Here is a 23764-nt window from a genome sequence, read left to right on the forward strand (position 1 = left end):
CCTCCAGTGCAGAGAGGGTAGCATTCTTACTGTGAGGTCCTTTATACATAAATATATCAGCCAAAGGAATAACTTTCCCAGGGTCTAGTGTGTGGCTATAGCATTTCAAAACAGAGGCCCAAAAGAATGTATGTACCAGTGCTATATTTGCAGAGTCTCCTGTAGTCATATCATGACAGAGCATGCGTTTGAAGTTGACTTTCCTTTTCTATCTTCCCCCACCCATCCTTTCCCCACCCTGGCACCATCTCTTAATTATTTAGCAAGGTTGGCAATGGCTCCTCTTTGGCCATCATGCTAGATCCTAAGGAAGATGTTAACTCCTAAATAATCTTTAGCTTTATGGTACCTAGAGCATGAGTTTTTACAACTTCATAACTCACCTATTTGGTCTTTGGTCCTATAAACCAGCATGAAGTTTAACTGGTAGAGAAGTGATTTAAGAAAATACAGGACACAGTTGCAAGAGGTGAAGGTCCTTTGCAGTGTTTCATCCTGTCTAAAGAAAACTAAAATATAGCAGTGGCACCAGCCCTGCTGTCATATACTCCTTCCCATTCCTACCAAAAGGTCCTTACCATCCTGAGACCTCCAAGATGCAGATTTAAATTTGAGGGACCTCCATCTTTTCAAATTGATGGCCATTTGAATAAATCTGATGCTTAACTCTAACTTGTCTCCAGCTTGTGTTAGGATTGGGGGAAGGAAGGGTAGTGGAGAGGAAAGGTGCTAGGTAAGAGAAAAGGGTGCTGAGGGGAATCTCTTCCAGGGTAGAATTGTTAACACAAGGAATAGCATAGAGGAAGACATAAAGAGGTGGAGCAGATGTGTGGGAGAGATTTCAGTTCTATGATTAAAGCATATTCTGCTTCTTACAGTATTCAACAACGGATAGGAGTGGTCCTGTGCACCTAGGCTGCAGGCTTTGTTAATAAATAAGCCATAGTAGGTGGTCAGGTTGAAACTGATTCCCAGGATGCAGAGCGAAGGATGAAAGATTTCAATGGCACTGCTTGTGTTCCCTGTCAGCTCTTCAAATCAGGTAGAAGGGCAGCGAAGATGTGGAGCTTGGCCAGCCTGTGGAGCCCCAGCACCTAGGATGTAACAGCTTAGATTTTAATTCTAGCAACAATATCTTGGGGTAATACCCTGATCCTGATTAAGGTGGAACTTCTGGTAGCTCGCCCAAGACTTAGAATGCTGGAGATAGTTCTAGAGTCATTACTTTGTAGCACTGTTATATTCCTCAGCACCTGTAGCCTCCCCTTTGGGACACAATGTAGGTATTTGATGATTCCTTATTGTTGTATACATTCTAAAATCCCAAAATGGGGAGGTAAGAAGGAACAGGGCCCATGGGATTAAGTCTTTTTGCGCTTTTTGAATTTGAGACACAGTTTCTTTTTTTTTTTTTGTAAGATTCACAGCATTAAAAACAATAGTCTTCTGCTCCTGCCATAAAGGTGACATCTGCTCTTTGAGTGGGCTCTTAAAGGCAGCCTCTCCTTCCTTTGTTAATCTCCCCATTGCAGACTCATTACAAACTCACCCATCTGCTCCGTAGACCCCGATCCAGTGGACAAGTTCGATGCAGAGAGCCTAATAACCACACATCTTCAAGGTTGTGCTCTTGCTGCTGATAGATGAGGTCAGGCCACACTTTGCATATTTATAATGTGTTTTTCCTAACTTGCTACCTCATAACAAAGGAAGAACCAAATCATATCCTCATTAGCTTCAAAGAGAAATACTGATATTTGGAGGTTTTTTTCCTCCTTTTTTTTTCTTTTTCTGTTTCTTGCATTGGCAGGAGATTTAGTTTTGCTTAAAGGAAATTCAGATGACGCTAATGAGACCGCAGTGTCTTAATTTGCATATTAGATGAGATAAATATTGAGCTAATTAACACCTAGGATGAATTTTATTGCTTGGTACATTGTTCTGTGGTGATAGTGGCTCTTTACTAGTTACCCAGGAGTCTCAAAGGAGACTCAAATTTCTACACAAATACTAGGGGATCAACCAAAAATCTTTCTAGGAAATCCCACCTAGGATTTGTATTTTTACTTCTAATCAATCATGAGTCTTCTTTTGAGCCAACTCCAGTCCTATTGGCAAATAGCACCGACTGAAGATCTATTTGTATATTGAATAGAGACTTTCAGGGGGCTAGGGCAGGGACGTTTGTTTCATCTTGGGTTCTGGGGCAAGTTATAGAAACATATAGAAAGCTTGGAATGTTTACTGATTCTAATAGCAAGACAGACTTGAATACTAAAGAAATACAGAAAACATATCCACTGCTGTTTGTTATAACCCAGGAAGTAGACTTTTTAGAACCATTGGAATGGTATCGGTACTACTGTGGTGGAACTTTTCCGTGGGAGAGAGATACAGGGTACAGCTGTAAACACAGCATAGACAGCAAGAAATTAATAGTGAAGGGATGGAGTGCTGGATAGGCAGAAAATTGCTATTTGGAACTCGTAGAAGAAAGAGGGGGTGCTAATTTGCTTCATTGTTGCTTTGTTATGATAAGACACTGATCAAAATCAACTTGGACAAGTAAGTTGCTTTTGTTTAGAGGTCATTTTGTAGGAAAATCAGAGCAGGAGCTCAAGGAAGGAACCTGGAGGCAGGAACTAAAGTAGAGCTCCTGGAGAAAGACTATTTACTATATATCTCCATGGCCCGAGTTTAGTTAGTTTTCTTATATATCCTAGACCATCTGCATAGGGATGCTACTGCCCACAGTGTACCCCACACCAATTAACAATGAAGAAAATGTCCCCACAGACATCTCCATAGGCCAACCAGATGGAGGCAATTCCTTCATTGAGGTTCCCTCTTTCCAGGTGTGACAAGTTGACAACCAAGATTAGCTGTTACAGTGGAAGTCTAGCAAAATTGTCTTAACTGGATGAAAACAGGCCAGGATGACCATCAGCATTCAAAGGATGCTGTTACAGAGGCCTACCCAAGTTTCAAGGGTATCTGCTAGCGTTTCCAAGGACTTGGGTCCCGGGACAAAGAATTGCAGGAAGGATAGATGGTTGGTTTAGAAACAAGAGAACTTATTAAGAAAAAGGAAACCATTCTGAGTACAGGAGTGGATGGGTGAGCCAAGGAAAAATCATGTATTTAAAGGTGCTGGGTCATGAGATTCATGACCATTTATAGATCATTTACAGGATATCTGCCACCTGCCTTCTCTCATGCTGTCTTTTTGTTTGTTTGCTTTGTTTTCCAGTTTTGTTGTTATTTTTGTGTTTGTTGGTTTTAGCTGCTGTTGTTTTGTTTTGTTTTTAATGGGCAGACCAGGTGAAAAAGTGTGCAGTATTTTTGGTCAACTGTCTTCTTTAATATGTTAATTTGACTCTGGTCTCTCACAATATTCCTGACACAGCAGTATAGGCTCAGAGATCTAACCAGGCATCAAGGATGATCAGATATCAAGGATGAATGGTTCTTGCTAAACTGACCAGGCAAACTTCTGGCCTGACACTGATCTTCAAAGGTTGGCCTAGGAGAGTGTTCTTCAACGTTTGGCCAAAGCAAGAATCTTCGATATTGTAACTTAAAACATGGGTTCATGGAAAGGAACTGACAGTGTTCTCCAGAAGAACTCTGGGAGTCTGTAAGGACTTGAAGAAGGTGAGCAGGCCTTCAGGTCTGAATGGAGCTCCATTTGGAGAGATGGGGATACTTAAGGGAGAGACACTCTTCCTAGACAAGATAGAATACCATGCCCACAAGCAGTAGTGATGGGGAAGAGAAAGTCTTCCCTCTCAACCTTGAGAACAAAGTGAGTTGCTGACTCCTATAGATTTCCAGGAGCACAGCAAGTTTCATACCAACCGGCAAAGCCTGTGTACTCTCAGGAGTGGAGGCAGAAACAGGTAGGACCATTGGGGAAGGATGAAAAGGCTGCATGGCACAACTTCCATTCCTTTCAGTTCTCTGGGCCAGAAGGCAAGAAGGCAAGAAGGCAAGAAGTGGGAGAGAGTCAGAACAGCAGAGGGAGAGAGAGCTAGTGCATGTGTGTTGGGAGTGGTGTGGAGGGAAGCTGGAGGGGACACTGGAGGTGGGTCATGGCCAATTTGCTGGGAGTGGAATAGCGACATCTAGAGGGTCCGTGATCTAAGAAGCAATACATCGTATTGATTGTGTGCCCATGCAAAATAGGCGTGCAGGGCCCCTGGCTTGCAGGGGTTAAATTTAAGAAAGCAATAGTAGAACTTGAAATCAGGTTTGGGGGGTCTTGCAAGCAGAGCCCTCTTTCTCTGCAGAGTATACAATCTTGTGAATGCTGGCCCTGTCTAAAATATGAGTTTGCTGAGGGGAAAAAAATGGAAACAATACTTCCTGTTTAGCTCCCTCCAATGAACTGAATGAATGTAATTGAATTGAAATGAAATGAAATTGAAAAAAACTAAATGCTGGGCACCAGGCTTGAGGCCTAGTCTGTTTGCAAGCTTGCTTCCTTGACTAGGGTACTCAATTCCTCCTCCCTGTATTGGTTCCCAGCTTTCAACAAATGCGTGCTCAACTTTCAACTTCCTGAGTGTTAATCTTTGCACTGCCTTTTGTATTTTAATTGCTTTCTCTCTTGCTTTTAATGAGCAATCAGGGCTATTTCTTTATTGAGGACCTGCTGGCAAATTTCAAGCAGAGAGTGTGCATATGAAAGGAACAGGTGAGATCGCAGGCTATGGTGTGATTAGCTGTGGGAAGGCCCAGAATAGCCATCCATCTAAGGGAAAATGTCCACTTAACTCACAGCCTTAATTCAAAGGAAATGTCAAGTCCTCAACTATACACTCTGTGGCAATTGAAGAAAAGATTGGAAGGAAGGTTAGAGAAAATTACTGAGACTATAGCAACAGTGGGGAAATTAGTTTTAGGTAGGCGTGTATGCCTGTGTGTGTCCATATGCGTGTGTGTTTAATGTCTGGCAGCGTTAAACAGAATCATCTCCTTAGCAACAAGTAAGCAGGGAATACAGGTAGTATTGTGGACTAAATGAGGGGAAACCCTAAAGGGTTGTACTAGTGCAGGCCATGCTTCATAGTAGGATTGCCTAGAAGAAATGGTCTCCTCCCTCTCCCCAGATCTTGTTTCTTTTGGTTATTTTGTAACAGTGTTGCCAGTCTGGTATTTGTTTCTTCAGATTTCTGTAGGTTTCTCCAATCACTCTTGCTGCTGCTCTGCTCTCCGTCAGCTGCTAAATACTTGTGTGTTGATTGACTGACAGAGGCATGGAGGTGTGTGGGAGGATTCTCGAAAGAGTTTCTTCTCTAAAGGTCAGTAAACCACGTGCCTTCAATTAGTACCTTTCTCCAGACTGGAGATGTTCAGTATGACGAAAGCATCAGGTTACAAAGGGACACAGGGACTTGTCCTAGCCACACCACAGATGTCACACATATCCTAAGCTTTCAGAGACAGCTGAACTCAGTAATAGCAAGCATGGCTGTGTGTCTGTGCCATTTTTATGGAGCCCCCCCCCCCCCAGTGCCCTGAGGGGCAAACTTCTTGATTTAGAACTATTAACAGCCATTGACTCAAATGGACAATTTGACTACTTTGATCAAATGAACAAATATTTTCCATGAGTTAATTTTAAACAAGGGAAAGAGTAACCATCAAAGTAGCAAAGTATAATGTTTTATAAAGGGAAATTCCCTACTCTCACTATTTCAAAGCTACAGAAAAAGTAACTTATCTCTTTCCAAAGAAAACTGGACTAGACATTTGGAAAGTCCAAGTATCACGGACCCAAGCAAACATGGGTAAAGATCATGTCACCTTTATGTGTATGGATGCCATCTCTGTGCCCTCAGCTGTCTTTCCATCTATGAGTGCCAGTGTGTGCTAACTGCCTCTTAGCAGGACACCATCAACTTAGCTAAGGACCTGGCTGGTGCCTTATTATAATTTAATTACTTGTTTCAAATTCTACCTGTGAATACACCACAATTTGAAGTATTGGGAATTGAGGACTTTAACACATGAATGTAGAGAATAGAATTTAACCTAGAACCTCCATCATGCCATCTGCCTTCCTGTCTCCAAATGTAAGGTTGTCCAGGAATAGAAAAACACTGAGAGACGATTGTAAACTCATAAATCATGAGACACACATGTGGTCTCACTTCACAGGGGCTCTACCATTTGCCAATACTGCTTTAACGCAATGGACTCTTGAGTTAAAAACAGTCAACTACATCCAAACCATAACAAAGGCAGAGCCTCTCTAGGTTAAAAAGATTCCAGAGAGGACAGAAAGGCAGTCAGGCAGCTGAACTTGAGCCCAATCTGAGCCTCTCTGCTTTGCTTGCTCTGCTCCTTCAATGCACACTTCCTAATGGTGCCTGGTAACCCTATCCCAGATCCAAACTGGGCTGAGAAAGTTTCTATAAACTTAGCATCAAATAAGCAGAGTGAAAATAAATATCTAGTAACAAAACTCTTTCACCTAACCTTCTAGATGGCTTACCTGTTCCCATTTGAAACAGCCCCTCCCCCACAACTTGACAATTCATATAGCCTTGTATCATGGTTTAACTTTCATTGGCATATTCCGTGGATTATATATTTATGGCCATTCCTCAGTATATGCAAGGGCTTGCTTCCAGGGCATCCACAGACACCATAACCTACAGGTATTCAAACCCCTTTATATAAAAAAGGTGTAACATTTGCACATAACCTATGTAATCCCCCCATCTGCTTTACTCCACCTCTAAATTGAGTGTGACATCTAATGTAATATAAATGCAATATTTGTAGTGCTTATATTATGCTGTTTGGAGAGTCTGTATAGCTTCGATATACATTTTCCCCCATGTTTTTATCCATATTTGGTTGGATCCATGGATGTGGAACCTGTGGATAAGGAGGACCCATATGAGCCTTTGTTTCTTACCAAAGCAGTTATCTCTAAGAATGGAAACTCACCTCCTGTTGTCAGGCCAAAGCTGAGAAGAATTAAAGCTCTTGATCTGCAAATTGATCAACTATTAAAGTCACAGCATGGGCTTTGTTTTGTTTAGTATCTGCTTTATTGGTTGGAATGGCAGTCCTTCACTTAAGCTACCTGGGAAGTGCTTCTTGATGAGTTATGTCATAGAGAGTCCAATTTGTGGGAAAGATAACAGGTGCTCTTGGGGAGCATTAAAATGACACTGTTGTGAAATATTTATGCTAATGAATAACTGCATTGATCACCTAGCTGCTAGCTTTGGAATGGCTGTTCTTGCTTAAGGAGCAACCTTCTTCCTGACTTTTTTTTTTTAAGGAAAGAGAGACTGTAGATTCTCCCACTTACTCACCTTCTGTTTTAGATGCTGTAGTACATTAGTTCTATCCTATACCAAACTCTGTATGAAGCCACAACTATCTCCAGTGCAGAGATGAGGAAAGAAGCCCAGAAAGATAAGTGAATTATTTGAAGTGACCCACTATTGGATGACTTGAAAAATGGGACGTTTCCCCCTTAAGAATGCATATTCCCTCCTGATCATGTGATTCTACTTGTGGGTTGTCAAGTGTGTTTTCTGTGGTGAAGAGAGGCAAAGGACTGACAAAGGGTGGAATCTAACTTAGATAGGAGGCAAAGTAGGGACCCATAATTCTATCACCAACCCATCTCTTGACATACCTGATTGCTAAAGATCCCCATAGAAACGATATTAGCAGGAACTGGTGAAGGAAACTGGGAGCAGTTAGTATGTACTAACCACTACCCTATGTGCCATTTAAGGACTAGCTATTAAATGTAAATTTATTACTATTGTTTATTTTATGAACATGGATATTTTGTCTGTGCCTGTGCGCGCGCGCGCGCGCGCGCGCGCGTGTGTGTGTGTGTGTGTGTGTGTGTGTGTGCGTGCGTATGTGTTCCCTCAGAGGCCAGGAGTAGTTGGATCCCAGGAAAATGGAACTGCAGATGTTTGTGAACTCCTGTGTGGGTTCTGGGAATCAAACATAGGTCCTCTGGAAGAGGAGCCACTGCTCTTAACCACTGAGCCATCTATCCATCCAGCCCCACAACTAACTTTGTAAACTTTCAGAACAACCCAATATAGAATAGTTTTCATTTTTAAAATTTAAAGATTAGTTGTGTGAGTGTGTGTGTGTGTGTGTGTGTTTGTGTGCACACACGTGTGTGCGTGCCTGAGTGTGACCTAAGTGCCTATGGATGCCAGAGAGAGTATCATCAGATGCCTGGAGCTGGAGTTGCAGGTGATAGTTAAGTGCCTGAAGTGGGTGCTTTGAAAAGAAGAGTAATGCTGTTAACTGCTGTGCTAACTCTCTAACCCATACTGTGGAACATTCTAGAAAGGATGAAATTGTGATACAAAGACGTTAAATGAATCAATCACTCCAAGTTATCAGGTAACTAGGTTGGGATTTCAGATTAGTCACATCTCATCTCAAATCCAAACATGTTATGGTAGGGGGGCAAAGATAAAGCAAAAGAAACCTCTGATCCATTATGTCTACAAGATAGGGAGGGAATGTTCAGCCAGTGAGCATGGCTGTCTAGTATGAGGGGGTTAGAGACCACAGAGAAGACTGGCATGAAAAGAGGGCCACACTCTAAGATTGAAGGGAGAGCTAAGAGGCTGTCTCATTTTATAAGTGAGAAACAAGAAATGCTGGGCACAATGAATCTCTATGCTTTTGATGCTCTTACCTCACATATGAAAGAATATCCTGAAATTTTCCTTGGATATTGCCCACTCTTTTCAGTCTCAGCCTGCCTTCCAATATCTTGAAACCAGTCATGTGTTTGTTTATTTTATGATGGCCTGCAATAAAGACAAGCTTGGATAGCAGCTGACGTAATCTACTTTGCAAAGTATGATGGGCAAACAAGAGAGTTTATGTTCTGTTCCACTGTCTTTGATATTTGAGAAAAAATGATTACAGCCTACATCATGGTTCATATTTTCGGCATGACACTGAATTCTGCTTCATAGGCTGCTCCATGGCTACCCTGGGGGAAGTTGAACAGTGTTACACACAGGCTAGGGCATGGCTCTTTCAAGGGAAATTCAATAGTGTAAAACAAGATAGATGTACGCTCTGTACTTGAGGCTTCTGATAGAAAATAGGAAGTGATTCCTACTATCACAAAGGACTGTAAGTGGAAGGCAGAGGCAGAAACAGAAAATTACCCCAGAGCTCTTGTGAGAAATACAAAATGGTACTAACCTTGAGATTAGCCCCAAACAAACAAAAACAAGATGACCATAAATGATGCCTACTAATGAGCAAACTTTAAGTTAGAGTCCTGGTTCTGATGTCAGAAATGTAGCATCTAGTGCTTATATGCACCACAAGGAACGTGAGCATCAGGTATAGACATTCACTGAAACTTTGCCACGAGCCTATTAAAGTTGGGGTAAAAATAATGGCTTTGCTTCACAAAGCCCACATTCTAGTGCCTTAAATGTGGCCAGTGAGGAACTGTAGTCCCGATTTTTCCTTGACACCCATGTCCTACATGGGTTTCAGATTACAAAATGGTCTCAGGAGTAGCAATTTCCAAATGGGAGTCTTGTTAGAATGCAGACTCCAATTCAGTCAATATGGAGTAGAGTTCCAGTGGTGCACCTCCTAAGTCCCAGGCCACCTAGCTGTAGCCGATCACATTGTCCTTTCTACTGGCTCATCTGTTTCAGTGTGTGAGGTTGACATCATTCCAGTTCTCCTCTAGAGACTGAACTTTGCCATACATAACAGCTCTGTGCATCCTCTGAGAAGCTGGCTGGAGATGAAAACAGCTGTGTAGACCAGAGTAAGACAGAGTCTTCTGCACATCAGGGTCAAGCCTTGGCTCAGGAGCAGACCTTTCTTGAATTCTACCAATCTGTCTTTTGGGTTTTTTTGTTGTTGTTGTTGTTGTTGTTGTTTATTTTTTATTTTTTTCTAGATTTGAGGGATAGCTTTAAGTTATATGGAATACTGAACTTGGTCCAATTTGACACCATCTTCGTCTTATGTTTTCAGAAGCTACCCTGTAGTTCATGCCTTCCTCTGTGTGTCTCAACAAACATGATTGCTTATGTTAGTGTTATTATATGAATGTAAACATGGATGGATGGCATTATTCTGGATCACCTCAGCTTTTTAGGAGTCACTTCCATCCCCAAACTCCCAAGCTCCCAGCTAGATGCCCGGATTTAATACTTAAGTGTTCAGTGAGGGGGATTAATGCACATGGCTTCACATATACACGCTCTGCTCGCCACCACCTTGTGGAATCCCTGAGGTTACCTGCATGTGAATCTGAAAAGAGTGATCTCTGAGAACTGGAATCTGTTTAAGATGAGGAGCCGTTCCCCTTTCTTTTCAGTACATGCTATGTAGCCCCAGAATTGGTGTGGGTAGAGGAGACACATAGGATAGTGGACTATCAGAAGGAGGTTGTGTTTGGAAATTAGATATTGATGCACAATGAGGGGGTGAAAAATAAAAGCTTTTTTTTTTTTTCATTTGGCTAGACACCAGAAACTTCTGCTTGTTAAGAGGGACCAGGGGATGAAATTTCATCAGGGAGTAAGGGGACCCACACACCTCTGGCAGTTGAGTTTCCCAGATGACAAATGCTGTCTAGGGTAAGTGCTATTTGCTCTAAAATATGAACTATGAGAACAGTAATTGTTTAATCATCTGGGGCCTTTAAGTATTCAGTTGTTGCTGCTCTCTTCAGTCTAGCACCATTACCTCTGTGCTGTCCACCTGTTCCCCTGCCAAATGGGCGTGTGACCAAGTTAATGAGGCACTTAGCCAAAGATCACATAGAAAAGAGGGGACACTTAGCCTGCAACAAGGAGGGGAAAATAAACAAATAAGATCCTGGGATTTAAAAGGCACTATTTTGTGAACATTTTTATTTTCAATAAAATGTGCCTGTGTGTGTGTGGTGTGTGTGTGTGTGTGTGTGTGTGTGTGTGTGTGTGTGTGTTGTGTGTGTGTATGTGTGTGCGCATGTGTTTGTGCATCATAACATCACAGCATCAATGGTAGTGGAACACAAATGTCACTTTCCTATTTCTGCAATGAATACAGCTGCAGGGCACATGCATGCTGGAAACCAGTGGACTCTTAATTAAAAGTCTGCAGATCTTTAGATTTCTCCATCATTAAGTTTTAATAATTGGTATGCATTGTGCCACCAGCACAAAGTGGCATGTAGCTTCCTGGGCTTGCACTTCTTTTAAAATGTCCCCGACAGTGCCTGTTTCAGGTTCTGTTTATATCAGTGTGGTTGTTGGAACCTGGATGGCAAACCCAGCTTTTATTTTTCCCTCTTTAAGAGAAACTCTTAATAAAACCACTAAATGCTTCAGAATGCCTGAGCTGTGTTTAAAAGTCATTTACAGATAAGGGAGACTCTGTCATCCTAAGGAATAGAATAAATACCGGACACCTTTATTAACTGTCTAGATGTTGGGGAGAGATTATGGCTTTTACCAGAGGTAAATTGTTAGTTATCCAGCCCAGGGACACCTTCATCGTGACATATCAGGAGTGATTGGTTGGGGGTTGTTTGCATCAGTTTGTTTGCAGCATCACAAAGACTGTGTTTAGTCACTTGTTCCATGATTATATGTGAGACCTCAACCATATATGTATGCGTATATGATTGAAATCTTATATGTAGTATACAGCACATTTAGTATATAGACATGTTCTGGGAGTACATGGGAGACAAACTGACAACCATAACCATAACAAAGGTTGCTACCTTTGCAGTGATTTTAGTTTAACGTGTGAGAAAACACTCAACAACCACTTGAGTAAATCTAAGGTGGCAGCATGGTAGTAAACAATAGTGACTTGGTACTAAAAGATGGTAAGAATAGTGAGTTGACTGGGTTAGTGACTGAGGAAGCTGCTGGAGTAACTTACAATCATTCTTATTTTTTTAACTGGCCTAGGATAACTCTTCACTTTCCTCACTGTCTGAGTGTCTCACAGCTTTTTGTTTCTTATCCTCTGGTCTTCTCAACAGATAAGTAGAGAAGAGGTGACTAACCCCATGTCAAAGTTGCAGACAATGAAGCACAGAGAGGTCAAGTGGAGCCCTATTTCTGGTGCACACTGACATCTCTGATGTCACTCAGCCTTGTGGAGATGACTTCTGCTTGTATTCACTTCCTTTTGGGACATGCTTCACCTATACAGTCTGGTCAGAGTTAGCCGTGACTAGCCTTTTGAGAGTGCCCAAACTCTGAATGACTGCAATGAAATATTTTTTAGCTGTGTTGTCTGCTGGTTCTGCAAGTCTCTGCTTCTGTAAGTTGGAATCTGGCTATCTCTACAGGATTAGGTACATTCTCTTCCACTGATACCAGACAAGGCAGACCTCTGATACATATGTGCCCAGGGCCTCAGACCAGTCATTGTATGCTATTTGGTTGGTGACTCTGTCTCTGAGAGCTCCCAGGGGTCCAGGTGAGCTGACACTGTTGGTCTTCCTGTAAGGTTGTCATCTCTTTGAGCACCTTCAATCTTTCCCCTAACTCTTCCACAGGTGTCCCCCGTCCTCCATCCAATATTTGTCTGTGGGTATCTGTATCTGGCTCAATCAGCTACTGCAGACTGGCTAGGGTGGTGGGTAGATCTACCTGGGATTGGTGGTTGGGAAGGGTTCCAAGCTGGTTAGTTTTGGGGCCCCTGAAAGTTTAAACAAGGAGGCAGGACATTCTTGGGGTCTCACAAAGTGACTCCAGGGACTATTCATGCCACTCACCTCTGCCACCTGTCCCAGGCAGACCAGCTGGGGTGGAGATCCAACTAGTTTGCATGTGGGTGGATCAAACTCAAGCAGATGAGAGTTCCAGAAATCTGGGAAAGTTAATAAGCCACTTGCAAGTGCTTACAGGGCAGCTGCTGGCACAATGCTTCGGATAGGTCCAGACTTCTAGTGCTTTGGGACCTCAACCATGTGGACACTCTGAGCTTGGTCATTTATTGTGAATGCTGTGTCATACATTGTGTATTGCAGAACGCTTAGCAATCTTCTACCCTAAATCTAAGGACAACAATAACAGCACAACACCCCCCCCCCAAATGTCTTTACCAAACATCCCCCAGGAGCAAAATCACCTCTGTTTAAGCTAGCCCTCTAAGTCAATAAATATTCTCTGCAATGTTGCCAGTGGGGCTTTGCTGTTCTCTCTGTTGGTGGTGAAACTTGGGCTAACTGTTACAACATTGGTGGCTGTGAATATGGAGTTTAGAAATCACATTTGTTCCAAGTCTATGTAAGAGTCTGCCCTATTGCCCAGGGCTTGGCAGGCTAGAGAAGGCTCTTGGACTGGTTTGCTGAGAGCTTTGATCTCTTCCCTCATGCTTTATTGCTTGCCCTTGGCCTGTGCAGCTTATTCAGACAGGCAGAAGTGCCCTGTGCAGAGCACGAGCAAAGTGTTGGATTTAAATCCCTTTAGGCACGCCCTATTAATGCTCTTGTGTATCACACTGTGAGCAGATTCATTCATTCTCTAACATTTGCTGAGCCCTATCTATGTCCTGGCCATGGTGCTCAGCGCTGGGTACAGAAGGGGGAACAGATGACACCCTGACTCCCGAAGCTCTGGATTTGATTTCGTAGCATGAGGCAGACAAGCACAGCAACAAGATCACAGCCATCAACAGCTGCCTCAGATGCCAGCTGTGCACACTGGAGACACAGAATGAGAGAGACTCCTGGACAAACTGAGACCTGACAGGTGAACCAAGGTAGGCTGTGGGAGTGTGAAAGGAAGAGATATTTCAGGCAGAGGGGACAGCCAGTATGAAGAGACTCAGGTGAGAGAGAGCTTGGGTCTGTTTGAGGAAGGGAAGGGTGTCTTGGGCTGCATTTGTAGAGACCTTTTCACAGTAATCTAAGTGGCCATCATGAGAAGTTGCAGACACTCACGCCCTGTGCAGGTCTTCAGTATTCTGATGCCTCCAGCCTGAGAAAGACAGAGGATGACTTCATAATGTTCTTTTTCTTTTTCTTCCTCCTTTTCTTTCACCTCTCCTTTTTCTTCCCTTCTTTCCTTTCTGTCTCATCTCATGGATCTTATGATAATCTTCATCTTGATATGTAGTCAAATCTTGAACTTTTCGTTTCATTGCTTCTACTTCCCAAGTGTTGGAATTTGGAGTGTGCATGAGCATGCTTGGTTTATACAGTGCTGACAATGGGCCTGAGGGCTTCATGTGTGCTAGACAAATACTAGATTCCTAGGGCCTTTTCTGAAGCCATATATATAATACTACTCACAACTTTTAAGTCCATGTGTAGTGTGAGCATCTGGAGTTGTAGCAGCATCTTCATGCATGGCTCCAGGATTCTGTCCTCCCAGGTTCTGTGTCATTCAAGGATTTCCTTTTACCCATAGTGCTTGGGCTTTTAGACTTTGGCTCTAGTTTTTGCCAGTGTAACTGGCTATACCTACTCATGAGTAGACTCCTCTCACTGTCTCCATTCTTATATTGATTGCTGTCTTTGTCATACAATGCAGTGGATATGCATTGGCCTATAGAGGCCTCTTATGCTCTCACAGCAACTTTCCTCCAGAAACAAGGCCTTAATACCACCTCCCCCTTTTGTGTTGCTCTCTTTCTGTCTGACTTCGTCTCTCTGTCTTATAGGTTACATAGAATGCCACCCATTCTGTCATGAGAGATTTCTTTAATATGAACATATTTTAACTGAGCTAGAAATCTGTTACAAAACTGTAGGAACAGGGCTGTAGAAGATGGCCCAGCGGACAAAGTACTTGTTTGCCATGCAGGTAGAACTGAGTTAGAGTGTCAGCACCCATACAAAAACCAGGTGTGGTGGCTTAGGTTTACAATCTCAGTGTTTAAGAGGCTAAGACAGAAGGGTGTTTGAAGGTAGCCCAGTTCCTGAGCTCCAGATTTAATGAGAGACTGTCTGAAATAAACAAATAAACAAACAAACAAACAAACAGAGATAGCCATGGTGCTGCACATCTTTAATCCCAGTACTTGGGAGGCAGAGGCCAATGGGTCTCTGAGTTTGAGACCATCCAGGTCTACATAGTGAGTTCTGGACAGCCAAAGCTACATACTAGAGAGACCCCATCTCAAAAATATTAAAATGATTACTAGCAACAACAACAACAACAATAATAATAATAATAATAATAATAATAATAATAATAATAAACGAGGAAGACATTCAACATCAAACTATGGCTTCTGTGTGCATCTGTATACACACACACACACACACACACACACACACACCTCTTTTTTAAATAAAGAGGCTGTTGAACCTCAGGCAAGTCTATGAGTCTCCTGAAATATGTTTTATCTGTGTGTAATGTGTGTGGTGTGTGTGTGTGTGTGTTCTTACATGTGCATACAGCAGTGATGATTTTGCCTGAGTGTTTGCAAATGAACACTAGGGCCCAGTTGTCATTCTAAAACATTTCCTTTGCCTCAGGGAACTCAGTGATAACTTTGCCATCTCTCACTCCTGTGTCTAGGCCTACTTCTCACATGGGTGTAGATAGCAATTCTGCTTGCTTCTCTCTCCTGCTTCGCCAGTAGAATGAGCACACTCTCCTCTATACACGTGAGTTCAAATGCAGTCATTGGTTCTCTAATTTCATGCAGCTTACTTCTGCCAGGCTTCTATGTTCTCCTTCCTCCTAGGTAAAGTGAAGATAATACTCCCTCCTCAGAAACATTAGGAATGTGTAAGAGTCAAGGATAAGAAGGAGGTCACAGCCATCACTTATGTGGCATCAGAATTACGTTCTCCTTCCTTCTATTCCTTCCCTTCCTCCCCATCTTCTTCCTTCCTTTCTGCCCTCTTTTCCCTTTTCCACCTTTTACTCCTCTTGCCCACCTTCCTGAGTCAATCAGGCCCAGATCACTTGAGGACATGCATCCTTTGTCTCCATGGGAGAGGCCCCCTCTCTCTGCTTCATGTAATTGTCAGCAACAAAGTTGGAAAATACAGACGTCTGAAGCAGCTCTCCGCACCACAACATCTGCACCAGACAAAACTCAAAAAGCCCTCAATCCCCAGTCATGAATGCACTATAAAAACAATGTGGCAGAAATGAAAATTGTTCCATCATAATATTTCACAGTTCTTTTTGACAAAAGCCAAGCCGCCCTCATGAATACACATTTCCCAGCACTTTATGCATTATGCATCAGCCTATAGCAGGGGACCTGGGAATTGCCAGTCCCTAGTAAAGGGCCTTTGAAAGTGCCTATTTTGTAAACAAATGGAGCCCAGACCTAGTACTTGGGCTCTTCAGGTAATTTAAGACTGACTCCTGCTGCCCGAGTGGGGACAAACTCATTTGGGGGTTGTAAATGACAGAAGGATCTTCAAGATTCACTAGATGGGAGTGGTGATGTTTTAACACGTGGGCTTCTAATCTATAATTTCGGAATATCTAAGACAGGCATGCACTACGGCTGGGAGAAGTCCTGCTGGAGCCATAGTTAAGCCAAATGTCACCAGAATGCCAAATAGGCCTGCCAAGACTGTCACTGGCTGTAGGGTCAGACAAATTAGTTAAGATGTCTCATTCCCAGGAACTTCAAACCAGATTGAACCTCTGGATGGATCTGCCACTGGGGTGACTGAGCCTATGTGGGGACAAATATGGCAGACTTGTGTCAGTAGGGCTGTCAGGAGACATTTTTGTTTGCCTCAAGCCAACATATTGGAATTTTATATTGCATATATATGTCAATGGGAGGGTCCTTAAAGTTCCTTAACGAGTGCCCGTGTTTCAAACACAAGGAGCCTGAGGCCCTGAAATTTTAAGGAATGTGTTCAAGGTCAGGCTGAGATTGAGCTGGCAGGTTGGGGACTGCTGGAAACATGTCACTTTCCCCTAGTACCTCCCACTGCCTCAATCACGGCGTTGGCAATGCCTGCAAAGACCAGAAGCAAATGGTTGCTGATTGTGATGATTTGAGAAAGGGCAGATTGGAATTCTTCAAACAGCTCTAAAAAAGAATATCATCCAGGGCCATTTTGTGTCATTTGCAATCTGTCCTCCCTGGTAGGCTCATTTTAAATAGCGACAGACAGAGGACAGATATCGACTAGTGTCCATTATATCTGTTGCAATAACAAGATGGTGATTGATTCCTTGCTATATGTATTTATTTCATAAAGAAATATTCTGTTTCCATTAGGGTACAAAGGGTGTGAACAGAGAGCAGAAACACAGAATTACAATGTGGACTATGTCTCATTCTTCTCTTCTCTGGCAGTCACATGTTTCCAGAGGTCAGGAAGTGAGATGTCTGGTTTCCAGCTTAGTTAAGTCAATCAGCTTTCTGTGGGTATCACAGGTACAGAACACAGGACACAGTGGAACTGGGCAAGGGAACACCTGTTTCCCTAGTGAGGCACCTGCAGGCCCAGGCTTCTGGATGAGGGATGAAGGGAAGCAGGGTAACCCCAGTGAAGGGGAGTAGGGAGGTTCCTCATTATTGCTCTGGTGCATGGTGCAATCCAGCTGGAGGAACCACTTGCTGATTGATGCAGTTTGACTAAGGAAAACATCAACAGCTGAGGGCTGATTAAGAAAAGGCAACTTGTTACTCTTCACAGACACCTGGAAGAACATACTTAGGCAGTATGGCTGCATCCACACTCTCTACTGAGCCAGAGAGGAAACAAGCAGACAGGGTAAAAGATAGAAGGAAGAAATCAAGATGGCCCACCTAACATTAACATTAAGAACCTGCCTACAAGTCTTTAAGTTTTGGGCAAGTGGTTTTCTGTCTCTCAGTATGGTTTTGTTAAAACTCCCTGGCTGTGGCATCTCAGACTCAAAATAGGGGTTTTGTGAATGTGTGTGTCTTCGTGTGTGTGTGTGTGTGTGTGTGTGTGTGTGTGTGTGTGTGTGTGTGTAAAGAAGCATATGTATTTCTGGTTTTGCTTGATGCTACTGACCTAGGAATGCTACTGGTGAAGCTACTGGGTAAAAATAGTCTGTGAAAAAATTGTCCATTCTCATATCTCAGCATCTTCAGATTATTCAAAAATGCTCCCAAGTGTTTGTAAAAAATGATTTAAATTTCTACAACTGGCAGAGTAGTGGGTAAAGAATGTCCTCGGGTACCATAAATAGTTCTTTATTTGGTTGTAAATCAAGAAATAATTTCTTCTGGATTAGGAAAGTAAAATATTCTATTTGGGCACATTAGAAATTCAAAAACATATAGAAATGAAAATAAAGAGGAAATGCATTCCATAAAGATAATAGCTGTTTACAGTCATATTCCCGGAATTTTGGGCCAATGAATGTGTGACTATGGATATCTAGCTCTTGGCGCTCAACTGTTGCTGTTTTCTTAACTTTGTTGTTTGTGAAGTTATCTATTTTTGCAACAAAAACAATAGCAATAAAACTAAAAAGAACAGCAATACAAAGTGTGTGTTATGAGATATATCCCAGGTAAGAATCTACAGAAAATACCATAGCTAAGTTGAAGAAATTCAACTGGAGGACTTAGTCTCTCATGGGTACTCATTATAGCAAATGTTTTTGAGTGGGATGTTCCTCAATGTTTTCAATTATGGTTTCATGGTTCAAATGCCCCCCCCCCACTACAACTCATGCTGAGGTTTAACCGCCATTTTGGGAAATTAAGAGAAAGGTCAAGATAATACCTCTAAGAGACAAGTAGGTGTCCAAGACCAACTACAAAGTGAGCTGACCATAAGTACTCACTCTTCTCTGCCTCTCGCCTAGTAATCTAACATGATCAGACTCGTCCATCTTGAAAGCAACATCTTACTCATCAAAGACTCCATAAATGAGAAGGAGAATTCATTTGAAAGCAGAGAGACTAAACAGAGTATCACTGAAGGCGTTCTTTGTTCCTCAAAAGTAATTGTCCAAGGAAGTGTTTGTCCAAAAGCTAGTGAAATTGTAGTCTATGAGGGTTAGGCTGCAAGCCAAGCTGACAGCAGAACAAAGAAGCAAAACGTACAGTTAAAACAGGATGAAGATTGAGGAGGTCATGGAGCCTTGTATCATAATTCCAGAGAGCCTAACAATGTGTGGGAGGGTTAGAGACCCTGTAGAGAGGACACAGTTTGAAGTTGTCACGGTGAAGCCTAAGTGAGTACAGAATATTGGAACTGCCAAATAATGGGGTCTCCAGTGAAGAAAGCTTTAGGTGTGGACTAAAGTCAGCCTAAGAGAAAGGCAATGAGTGCTGTAAGCAATATATATATATATATATATATATATATATATATATATATATATATATATATATATATGCTGAGAGGGTGGGTCTACTTAAGCCATATGGAACCCAGATGATTCTGTCATGATCTTCAGATGCTGGATGTAGAGTTTTGGGTTTGGTACTTTCTCTGTTTATGTTGGGCTTGCTTTTGTGCAACTATTCCTTGTTATGCCTCCATTCTTTCATTTTAGGCCAGGAATGTTTATTTTGTGCTATTTTATGTTGGAAGTAAGTAAGTAACTTGGTCTCCTTTTCTTTTCTTTTTTCTTTATAATTTTGACATTACTCTTAAGATACAGCTATGCATCTCAGATGAAACTTAAACAATATCTGAATTATTAAAGACTATGGGAACTTTAAGTTTTAGATGTCATGCATTTTATAATATGACATGGCCATGATGTCATGATCAAAATAATGTATTTTGATACCAACATGGGGTGAAAGTGTGAGAGTTGATATGGATTGACAACTTGGTAGAATTTGGAAATGCCATTGAATAAATCTCTGGGTATTTCTGTGAGAAGTTGTCTAGATTTGGTTCATTGACATGGAAAAGCACATCCTAAATCTGATTTGGGAGATTCAATGGGATGGGGTCCCAGACTGAAAAAAAAAGGAGAAACTGAGTTAAATACCACACCTGCCTCCTCTGTCTTCTGACCGTGGATGTGATGTGATCAGATGTTTCAAGATCCTGTCATCATGACTTCTCCTTATGGATTTTACCCTTACATTGTGAGTCAAAATAAATGTTTTCTTCCTTAAGCTGCTTTTGCCAGGTGTTTTGTTACAGCACCAGGACAACTAACACATCAGATGTGACCTTGGGCCTCCTAGCCTTCAAAAACATAGGATAAACAAATTCTGGGTTGAGTATACCAGAGATTAGATTTACAGTCTTTTAATGTGCTAGACAAGTACTCCATGACTGAATTGCATCCCTAAACCTTTACTTTTATCTTTAAGATAATGTCTGCTAAGTTCTATATTTGAACTTGAACTTTCTTTGTAACCAAGGTTGGTTTTGAACTTGTGGTCCTCCTGCTTCAGCCTGTGGAGTACTTGGGATTGCAGAGTTGAGGCAATAGTCATGGTGTCAAACTAAATTTTATCTTTCATGAATAACTCAATCTGCTATATGCAGTGACAGCAAGAGAAAATTGAAAAGACAGCTCCTATACAAAGTATTCCATGCCTGTTGTTCTCCCCCATTTTTGCCCCAAGACTTTGAAGGGGAAACTGCTAGAAGAAAAGCTAAGAGAGTTGAAAGGAATTTACCATGTATATAAAACAGTGCATGGTGTAAATCTGCTATTATAGCTTTCAGTTGTTCATTTTAGATTTTCAAAATTGAGATGTTATTTTGTTAAAAAGCCAATAACTGAGCAAGAAATGGTTCTTTTACCCCTATTCCCTCAAAATTCAAGAGACATCCTCACATGCTCTATGGCTTTGACCTATGGTTTCTCATGAGTAGGGAAGTGTGTATTCTGCTCCCTGTCCAGATGGTAGCCTCCTTGAGAACAGGGTTGGTTTCTCTTAGGTCTCTGTTATGAGCATCTGCCAACAAATGGATGTGGTAGTAGGCTGTTTTTCTCCATCCTTCCTCCTTTTTTCTCTTCCTTACCCCTTCGTTCCATGTTTCTCTGTGTTTTCTATTGTGTTAGCCATAATAGAATATAACCCCATGTACATACTAGAGAAGGTCTTTACTAGCAAATGGTATCCCTCGTCCTTTACTTGTTTTAAATTTTGAGACAGTGGTCTTGTTAGATTGCAGTGTTCATAGCATCTGCTTAAGAAGTTGTAATGAACCAAGTTCTATGGAAGTCCTACAGGAAGGGAAAATATTCCAAGGTCTGGGAATGAATGATTAGATGTGACTGTAAATCTCCTTTAGGCATGTTCAAAAGGATTCTTTTTTCCATGGTGAAACTTTTACCTAATATAAAAACACCTTGGGGCATTTGCAAAACTCCTTATCTTGACTGCTATAAGCTATGGATGAAAGCTATGACCTGTTCATCAACTGAAGATCCACACTAACAATGTTCTTAACACATTGCCTGGGCTCATCCCAGAGATCCTCTGGGTTTCTGCAGAGGGCAAAGGCTACATATCTATCGAAACTTTACCTATAGCATTCTCCATGAACATTTCAGATTTGATTTTGCTGAGGCTCAATTACCTCTAGCACTCTCATGGCCCTTCAGATTAAGGATCTAGTTTCAAGAGGTAATTTCATCAATCAATGCTGGGCTGAGCACTCTGACTGTGATCTCGTTCTTTCTTTACATTCAGATGATTGTACCTGTGATAGCTTCCACTTCACAGGCAGAAGGTATAGCAACTTCTGATAGTTTTCTCAGCTCTAGAGAATTTGAGGGCTCATATACTCTACCATATTCATTCATCAAATGGGATCTCCACAGTCCCCAAAGAAAACACCCTTTCTTAGTGAGATTCTGTTTCTCTCAGTAAAGGCTAAATTTATTTTGGCAACCAAGACATACTTCTGGCTAACATTGAGCTTGAGGTCCCTCAAAGGCCTTTGGACATTTCAACATTCCCTTTTGGTGTAGTTTGGTAAAGCAGCAGCAGCAGCAGCAACAACAACAAACCTGAACTTAGACTCTTCGCTACAACCAGCTAGTTATTCTGAGTTCACTGTTTTGACTTGTTTAAAGTGTTTTGAATATTGGGTTGTTGATAACACTATCTAAACTCTTTTGTCGTGGTTTTGGTTTTGTTTTAATTTGAAGAAAATAAGTTTTTTCCTACATCAACTTCCCCTTGAAGATTTTCACACTGTGTGATTTTGCAGGTTTGGAGTAGTCCCTGAACTATTCTGTCTGACCAAAAAGTGACAGGTATTTGGCTGGATAACTGCCATAATTAGACACACCGTGCGTGAAGTGCCCAGCAGAGCATCTGACACGCAGAAAGCACTTGAGGATAGTTGTTATTTATCAGGTGATGCATTTGCATTAAAAAGTGCCTCTTGTAAAGTAACACAACCAAGTGAACAGTACTGTTTCTGAACTCTCACATTCTTGTACGGGGTCTACTTTGCTTGTAATGGTAATACCCCAGATTCACATTACTAATATTCTTAAGACTCTGGTCCTGTTCATCCATGGTGATGATCTCTAGCGTATGCTATTTAGCACAAAGTTCTTGGGTTTCTACAATAGGCAATGGCTATGAATTGGCATTTGGTTTGGCTAGCAAATCGTTAAACTTATAACATCTTCAAAGGATAGAGACTTCAGTGTTTACCAGGAAATCTTCATGCAAGACTGGATAAGGGTCTCATTCTCTTAACCCTTTGTGTTTTCATTGCCAAGATAAGAGGGCACAAGGAGACTATCTGTCATGGTCACCAGATGTGGGAAGCCTCCTCCTCCTTTCCTTCTCTTCCTCCTGGCTGTGGATCCTTCCAAATGGATCCTTCCAGGTATGACAGTTCTCCCAGGCTTATGGGCTTTGGGAGCTCAGGCACCATTTGTCAGGCTTCCTGAGGCAGCAGCTCTCAGGTAGCATGCCCGAAATAGTGAAGCAGCAGGGTTTGGGTGGCTTTGACAGCATTTGTTTTGTTCTTACAGTTCCACATATTGGAAAGTCAAACATCAAGGTTCCTTAGATTTGACTCCTAGTGAAGCAAGACTTCCTGGTTTGTAGTGATCCCAGGGCCGTTATAGGGTACAGGCTAAATTTCTCTGTATCTTTTTCTTCTTATGAAGGTGTTAATCCTATCACAGGGGTACTATCCTTATGATGCTATCTAAATCTAATTATGACACACACATAATTAGGATTTCAGCATGTGACTATCCCATTTAACTGATGGGAACAACAAGAAACCAACTAACCTTGATGAGACCAATCACATCTGTGGAAGAGAAATGCTTGTCCCCACAGAGTTTCAAAACAACTTTAGCTGCTATGAATGCATCCTACTCCTGTCACCTTCCTGCTCTCTCTCACAGGATCCATTCCTTGTCCCTGGGATAGCCTCTTTCACCAATCATTCCCCATTCACCCATCTCAGTTTTTCTGGTCCTTCAAGGTACAACAACAATTATCTGGAGCAGGCTATTTACCTCCACTTAATTGGTTGCCATATTGTCCCAGTTCTCCATTTCCCTTGCACTGTGCTATGAGGACACAAACTGCATACTTCATCTTATTTTATTCTTCATCCAGCAGTCTGAATAGAGCAAACTATGTGCTCCAGGGCTAGTTGAATGATAAATAAAAGTTACAGAAGGAGGAGACAAAATGGACATGCCACTTCAACTTCTAGTGTATAACACAGACACATACCAACGGAGAATACAAGGACTCAATTCAAATAGCAAAAGCATTGCTCACAAATGTTCAAATGAAAATTCCTACTATAGTGGTTTGAAGGGTCAAATCAAGGAAAAGGGGTTCAGATATCAGTCACTCAGAAAGCTGGGTGTGCTGCGAGGGTTTTCTA

The 23764-nt window shown here is 41.9% G+C and overlaps 1 long non-coding RNA gene across 1 annotated transcript in view; it reads left to right on the top strand.

Annotated features, from left to right (window-relative positions):
• Positions 1-13374: 13374 nt before the first annotated feature.
• The window catches only part of LOC102556364 (uncharacterized), a 30078-nt gene continuing 19688 nt past the window's right edge, over positions 13375-23764 (top strand). Inside the window, exon 1 of the long non-coding RNA XR_015643515.1 lies at positions 13375-13758. This is a non-coding gene — a long non-coding RNA (uncharacterized LOC102556364). The remainder of the gene's footprint in view (positions 13759-23764) is intronic.

The sequence above is a fragment of the Rattus norvegicus genome, chromosome 19, assembly GCF_021556685.1.
Source record: "Rattus norvegicus strain SHRSP/BbbUtx chromosome 19, alternate assembly SHRSP_T2T, whole genome shotgun sequence".
Classification (NCBI taxonomy): Eukaryota; Metazoa; Chordata; class Mammalia; order Rodentia; family Muridae; genus Rattus; species Rattus norvegicus.